Source organism: Saimiri boliviensis, chromosome X (genome assembly GCF_048565385.1).
Source record: "Saimiri boliviensis isolate mSaiBol1 chromosome X, mSaiBol1.pri, whole genome shotgun sequence".
Classification (NCBI taxonomy): Eukaryota; Metazoa; Chordata; class Mammalia; order Primates; family Cebidae; genus Saimiri; species Saimiri boliviensis.
In genome coordinates, this window is record NC_133470.1 from 50,687,539 (window position 1) to 50,695,460 (window position 7,922).

Here is a 7,922-nt window from a genome sequence, read left to right on the forward strand (position 1 = left end):
CCAAATTTCTCATCATTAATTACACAAGCTTCTGAATTTAAAAGAAGCACTTGATGTATAGGGAGGAAATTACCTTGCATTAGTCTTCTAATGCAGTCTACATTTTTTTTTAATGACTAAAATGCATTTATTTAATATACATCGCAAGGGCTCAATCGAGGCTTAATTTAAAAGACAAAACAAAACAAAAATAATACCACAGCTCAAGATACAGAGTCCTGTACAGAAACCACAAAAAGGACAGACCACCTAAGGAAAAATGAAAAAGATGACACAAGACAGGCTGGGCAGCCTGGATCAGGGCTCCTGGCTGGTGACCTGCTTTGAGTAGGTTTCCTGCAGGTACTTCTTAAAAGCTGTGGATTTTCTCCAGAGCTCGGCAGCATGAATGTTCAAGGGACTACCGATGTTGGGTTCTCCTAGCAGGCTCTGGATGGAGAGCAGAATGGTCCTGACTTCATACAAGGAAGACCACTTGTCCTTGAGGATGTCCAGGCATATGTTACCCTGGGTGTCCACATTGGGGTGGTAGCAGGGTGTGAGGAACTTCACCGTGGGCGCATTGTAAGGTTAGCCACTGGGGAACTCTAGCGAGACCTTATACCTCAGGTCTTCATATACCATTCTAGCTGCTCCATGGATGGTCCCTACCCATTTGAAAAGGTTGTCTGATTCAGGGAAGGCCGAAATCCCTTTATCGCCAGACATCATTAGGGTCCTCAGCTCCTGCTGTAGCCTTTTGCCCATGGGGCCCCCGGGCAGCTCTCCTGCTCGGCTCGGCTCCTTTACGGGCAACAGCAACGCTAGTGGCGGCTGGGTCGCGGTTTTGGGAGGCCGTCTGGCGGCGTTGGCAGAGAGACAGAACTCGGAGAATACGACTGCAACTGACACACTCTCTACATTTTTAAATTCTACATTCCTTACCCATTCTATCAGAATCTTTAGATTAAAAAAAAAAATTGTTTTTGAGACGGAGTCTTGCTCTGTCGCCAGGCTGGAGTGCAGTTGGCTCACTGCAACCTCCGTCTCCTGGGTTCAAGCGATTCTTCTGCCTCAGCCTCCCAAGTAGCTGGGACCACAGGCACATGCCACCATGCCCGGCTAATTTTTGTATTTTTAGTAGAGATGGCGTTTCACCATGTTGGTCAGGATGGTCTGGATCTCTTGACCTCGTGATCCACCCACTAGGCCTCCCAAAGTGCTGGGATTACAGGCGTGAGCCACCGCGCCAGGCCGATTGTTTTAAAATTACTTTCAGGAACCCATTAAACATGGCTAAATGTATTCATAGGAAGATCGTAGCTTTCAATCATTATTAAAAAGATAATAAATTATGTGAGCATCCAGCACAAAAATAAAAGAGTAACAAAATAAACCTAAGGGAAAAGGGGTAAAAGAAGAAACAGTGCCAGAGAAAGGGGGGAGCAGCCAAGATGGCTGAATAGAAACAGCTCTACTCTGCAGCGTCCACTGAAAAGGATGAAAAACGTAGGTGAACTCTGCATCTTCAATTGAGGTACCAAGGTTCTCTTTGGGACTGACTAGGTGGTTGGCACAACCCACAGAGAGTGAGGAAAAGCAGGGTGGAGCGATGACCCACCCTGGAGCTGCACAGGGCAAAGGGAACTTCCTCCCCTACCCAAAGGAGAGTGTGAGGGATTATTATGCCTCCTCTCCCGGAAAACCACAGCTTTTCCTGATCCTTGCAATCTGCAGATCAGGAGGTTACCCCCGAGCCCATACCACCTAGAGCCTTGGGTCCCAAGCACAAAGCTTCGGAGACCCATGGTGGCGTCTCAGGTGGGCGGCTAAGTGAGAAGGCACTGAGACACAGGAGTATTTGCGTACTCCAGCTCTGGGGGCTTCCACAGGGTAGTAGAGTTCGTCCACTCCTGTGGGAAGGGAGCTGAAGCCAGGGAGCCAAGCGGCCTCATTCTCATGGAACACCACAGACTAAAACCCATTGACTTGGAGTCTTCTCCGGCCAGCCCCAGCCCTCTAGAGACTGCCTAAGAGGACCGAATTTGACAGCGGGGAGAGTAGGGGAGGGATGACACTAGCACCGAAGCTCCAGTAGGCGCTTTCCCCTGCTGCCCATGCCAGTGAGATGGGGCAGTCTGGACCCAGAGCAGTTCCCCACAGTGTAGCACAGCTACTGGATCAGTTCGTGATTTGTATGTATTCCTTAGAGAAATGTATATTCAGATATTCTGCCCCCTTAAAATGGAATTATTTAGGTTTTTTAGTTTGGTTTGGTATTTTGCTATTGAGTTGTTTGAGTTTCTTATATATCCTGCTTATTAATCTCTTGTAAAATGAATAATTTGCAAATATTTTTCCCCGTTCTATTGGTTGTCTCCCCACTTGGTTGATTGTTTTCTTTGCTGTGCAGCAAATTTTTAGTTTGATTTAACCCCATTTACCTATTTTTGCTTTTGTTGCCTGTGTTATTTGAGGTCCCACACAAAAAAATATTTGCCTAGACCCATGTCCTAGAGTATTTCCTCAACATTTTCTTCTACTAGCTCCATAGTTTCAGTTTGTACATTTAAGTCTTTAATCCATTTTGAGTTGATTTTTATATGGTGAAAGATTGGGATCTAGTTTCATCTTCATATGGATATCCAGTTGTCCCAGCACCATTTACTTAAGAGTCTATTCTTTCCCCAGTATATGTTCTTGGAACTGTTTTAGAAAATGGGATGGCTATAAGTTCATGGATTTATTTCTGGGTTCTCTCTTCTGTTGCGTTGATCTATATGTCTGGTTTTATGCCAATGCCATGCTTATTTGTTTACTATATTTTGTAGTATGTTTACTATTTCTTTGTAGTATATTACTATATTTTTATAGTATATATATTTGTATACTATATATTTGTTGTATACTGTATCTTGGTAGTATCAAGTAGTGTGATCCTCTAGCTTTTTTCTTTTTGTTCAGGAATGCTTTAGCTATTTGCAGTCTTTGATTAAATTGATTACTCAGGTTTTAATATTTTTAGCTATTGTAAATGGGATTGATTTAATTATTTCTTTTTTAGATCGACTGCTGTTAGAGTACAGAATTACTACTGATTGTTTCATGTTCATTTTGTATCCTACTTACTGAATTCATTTATCAGTCAGTTAGAGGTTTTTGGTGAAGTTTTTAGGTTTTTCTAAATATAAGATCATGTCTTCTGCAAATAAGGATAATTTGACTTCCTTCTTTCCAACTTGGATGCCCTTTCCTTCTTTTGCCTAATTATTCTGACTAAGACTTCCAGACCTATGTTGAATAAATGGTGAAAATGGGAACCCTTGTCTTGTTTCAGATTTTAGTAGAAAGGCTTTCAATTATTCCCGGTTCAGTATGATATTAGCTATGGGTTTGTCATATATAATCTGTATTGTTTTGAGGTATGTTCCTTCTACATACAGCTTGTTGAGACATTTTATCATGAAGGGCTGTTGATTTTTATTGAATGCTTTATCAGTATCGATTGAAATAACAATGTGGTTTTTGGCCTTGATTCTTTTGATGTAATATATCACATTTATTGATTTTTGTTTGTTGAATCCTTCTTACATTCCTGTGATGAATCCGACTTGATCGTGGTGAAAGATCTTTTTAATTGATTGTTGTTAAATTCAATTTGCTGGTATTTTGTTGAGGATTATTGCATCTATGTTCATCAGGGATATTGGCCTGTAGTTTTCTTTCTTTCTTTTTTTTTTTTTTTTTTTGATGCCTGTCTGGTTTTGACGTGAAGGTAAGGCAGGCCTTGTAGAATGAATTTGAAAGTATTTTCTTTTCTGCAATTTTTTGGAATATTTTGAGTAGGATTGGTATTAATCCTTAAATGTTTGATAAAATTCAGCAGTGATTGCTTCAGATTCTGGGCTTTTATTTCAGGGGTGACTTTTTATTGCCGCTTCTATCAGGTTATTCATTATTGATTTTCTGTTTCTCCATGGTTCAATATGGTAGGTTGTATATGTTCAGCAATTTATCCATTTCCTTTTGGCTTTATGATTTGTTGGTGTATTAGTCCTTTCTCATGCTGCTATAAGGACATACCCAGTTGACTCACATTCTCACATGGCTGGGGAGGCCTCACAATCATGGTAGAAGGTGAATGAGGAGTAAAGTCAAGTCTTAGATGGTAGCAGGTAAGAGAGCATGTACTGGGGAATGCCCCTTTATAAAACCATCAGATCTCATGAGACTTATTCATCATCAAGACAACATCATGGGAAAGACCTGCCCCCATGATTCAATTGTCTCCCACTGAGTCCCTCCCATGGTATGTGGGGATTATGGTAGCTAGAATTCAAAATGAGATTTGGATGGAGACACAGCCAAACCATATCAGTTGGTGTATATTTATTCATAATAGTCTCTAATAATTCTTTGGGTTTCAGTGGTATCAGTTGTAATGTGTTTGTATTTGTCTCTGATTTTCTTTATTTGGGTCTTCTCTCTTGTTTTCTTAATCTAGCTAAAGTTTTGTCAATTTTTAAAATCATTTTCAAAAAAACCAACTTTTTTTTTTATCTTATTGGTCTTTTATATTTTTTAGTCTCAATTTCATTTATTTCTGTTTTGTTCTTTATTATTATTATTATTTATAAAAACGAATTCCTAAACAAATGTATATTTGAGTTACAGATAGGCCAGCAAAGTATACAAGATTGGAAGGAGTTTGCCCTTGGATGCTTTCAGTTTCTTGTGTCACTTTAAAGAAATTCAAACTTGAAATCATAGCTGATGTACATGGGTTTTGTTTTAGGCAAAAACACACTGGTGTAATCAGCATATCTGCCTTGCAAGGTGAGGCCTTGGCACTGTGTCAAAAGGCTGGTGAATAAACTTGGATTTTATATTTTAAGTTAAAACCTTTAGTGAACCTCTTGATCTGTTTTTTCCCCCTGATTTCTACTTTAATGAAATTTTTGATTAAATAGTTAGACAATAGTTGTGATTTATAGTAAAAGGTCTCTACTATACATAGCTATATAATGTTGCAATTTTTTTAAAAAATAAATAATTTATTTGTTATTCCTATGTAATAAAAGAAAACCTCCAAATAATCACATATGATGTGATATAATCTTAACCCATTCATGAGATGCTTAAATATCCTTAGGGTGTGTGTGTGTGTGTGTGTGTGCGTGCGTGTGTGTGTGCATGCACTGTGTTTGTGTAGCATCCTAATCATGTGATCCAAGACTGGTCTCACTGATAAATACTAGCAGAATTGGAACATATAATATCCATATTCAGGTATAAAGGTTGGTGGGAGGAAGTATTATTTATTGATTCAGAATGTACTACAATGTTTTCTGACTACTGAACAATGAATTATAGGTATAGTCATGAGTGAATCCTAAACTTCCATAGACTGTATGTGTTTCCACAGACTTCTAGGTTGACAGCTGCAAAGTCCTTCTATCTCCAGGATTGGGTTATTTTATTCTGATAGAATCAACCTTAATATTATCATTGTTCATTCCATTTGGAATCAAGGATAAAGGTTGATGTGAAAAAATATATATTTTAACATTGATTTGTATAAAATTCACCAAGAACAGAGACAATGATACATTGAACAGAAGAAGATATATACCACCATTAAGAAAGAAGAAACATGAGCACCTTCTATATTGTGGACACTGTTAACTTGTTCTATTTTACTGAAGTGATCTCATTTGTCTACCCATGTAGTGCATATGTGTTCCATTTCCTTCATCAAATAGAACATAAGGTGAGCATGAACTTTGTTTCGTTTGATGTGTTCCAAGGCTTGGGACATAGCAGTTGCTCACTGATTGAAGTGAATGAAAGTTATCTAAGTCCTCTTGACAACCCTGTGAGACAGGTCGTTATGTAGAATTTTAAACATTCATGGAAACTTAAATTATTTGAAGCCTTTTGATTACTAAGTGGTTTAGCCATGCTCTTGTCTTTTTTATTTTTATTGCATTTTAGGTTTTGGGGTACATGTGAAGAACATGCAAGATTATTGCATAGGTACACACATGGCAGCGTGATTTACTGCCTTCCTCCCCTTCACTTATATCTGGCATTTCTCCCCATGCTATCTCTCCCCAACTCCCTGCCCCCCACTGTACCTCCCCCATTTCCCCCCAACAGACCCCAGTGTGTGATGTTCCCCTTCCTGTGTCCATGTGTTCTCATTGTTCAACACCGCCTATGAGTGAGAACATACAGTGTTTGATTTTCTGTTCTTCTGTCAGTTTGCTGAGAATGATGGTTTCCAGGTTCATCTATGTCCCTACAAAGGACATGAACTCATCATTTTTGGTGGCTGCATAATATTCCATGGTGTATATGTGCCACATTTTCCCTGTCCAGTCTATCATTGATGGGCATTTGGGTTGGTTCCAGGTCTTTGCTATTGTAAACAGTGCTGCAATGAACATTCGTGTGCATGTGTCCTTACTGTAGAACGATTTATAATCTTTTGGATACATATCCAGTAATGGGATTGCTGGGTCAAATGGAATTTCTATTTCTAGTTCCCTGAAGAATCACCACATTGTCTTCCATAATGGTTGAACTAATTTACACTCCCACCAACAGTGTAAAAGTGTTCCTATTTCTCCACATCCTCTCCAGCATCTGTTGTCTCCAGATTTTTTTAATGATCGCCATTCTAACTGGTGTGAGATGGTATCTCAATGTAGTTTTGATTTTATTATTATTATCTATATTTTATTGCATCTTTATTGTTTTTTCTATGAATTTTGGATTTGATTTGTTCTTGTCTAGTTGCTTGAACTGTTTCAGTAGGTTGTTTATTTGAAGTCTTTCCACTTTTTTTGATGAAGGTGTTTGTTGCTATAAACTTCCCACTTAGTACTGCTTTTGCTATCTCTCATTGGGTTGGCATGTGGTGATGACATTTTTATTTGTTTGAAGAATTTTAAAAATTTTCTTCTTAATTTCTTCATTAGCCCATTGGTCATTCAGGAGCATGTTGTTTAATTTGGTATATTTATATAGTTAGTTTCTGAAGTTCTTGAAGTTTCTGACCATTGTGGTCAGAAAAGGTACTTGATATTATTTCATTTTTTAAAATTTGTTGAGACTTGTTGATAAGGGCATTTAATCTCATCCACAAAGGAGAAACCCTCATGGCTTAACCACCTCTTAAAGCCTCCATCTTTAAATACTATCACATTGGCAACACTTGAATTTTAAAGGGAAGGCATTCAAACCATAGCACATATCTATGTATTTAATTCTTTTTCTACTGGATGTTAGGTCATGACTCAATCGGTTTGGGCTGTTGCAATAAAATATCTTAAACTAGGTGGCTTATAAATGACAAATACATATTCATCACAGTTCTGGAGGCTAGGAAGTGTAGGATCAGTATGTCAGCAAAATCAGTGTCTGATAGGGATTCACTTCCTGATTGATAGACAGTGTCTTCTCACTGTGTCCTCACATTATGGAAGTGGCAGCTTTCTGGGGCGCTGTTTATAAGGATACTAATTGTATTCATGGGGTCTCCACCATCATGGCACAATCACATTCCAAAGATCCTATCTCCTAGTACCCTCACTTTGATGATTAGGTTTCAACATATGCATTTTGGGTAGACACAAATCTTCAGAACAAAGCAGTTCAACAGTCGCCTTCCATATAGCCATATGCTTCCAGCAAAAAAAAAAAATAATAATAATAATAATTCTGGCAAAAACCCCAAGGCCAAAGTGTACAGTCTGAAAATTGCTTAAGTGATAGCAGCTAGGAGTTACTAACCAAGAATCTATTTTTTGAAGCATCAATACTTTATAGTAACTGCTAAATTCTTTCAAGATTTTAAAAATTTAATTTCATTGTTTACATTTACAAATATTTTGAGTTTTCTGTTCTGTTCTGTTAGCGTATGTGTCTCTTCTTGTACC

The 7,922-nt window shown here is 38.3% G+C and overlaps 1 pseudogene; it reads right to left on the minus strand.

The window, feature by feature from the left end:
* Positions 1–297: 297 nt before the first annotated feature.
* LOC101031153 (ubiquitin-conjugating enzyme E2 C pseudogene) lies at positions 298–1,787 on the minus strand (annotated as a pseudogene).
* Between the last annotated feature and the right edge of the window lie 6,135 nt (positions 1,788–7,922).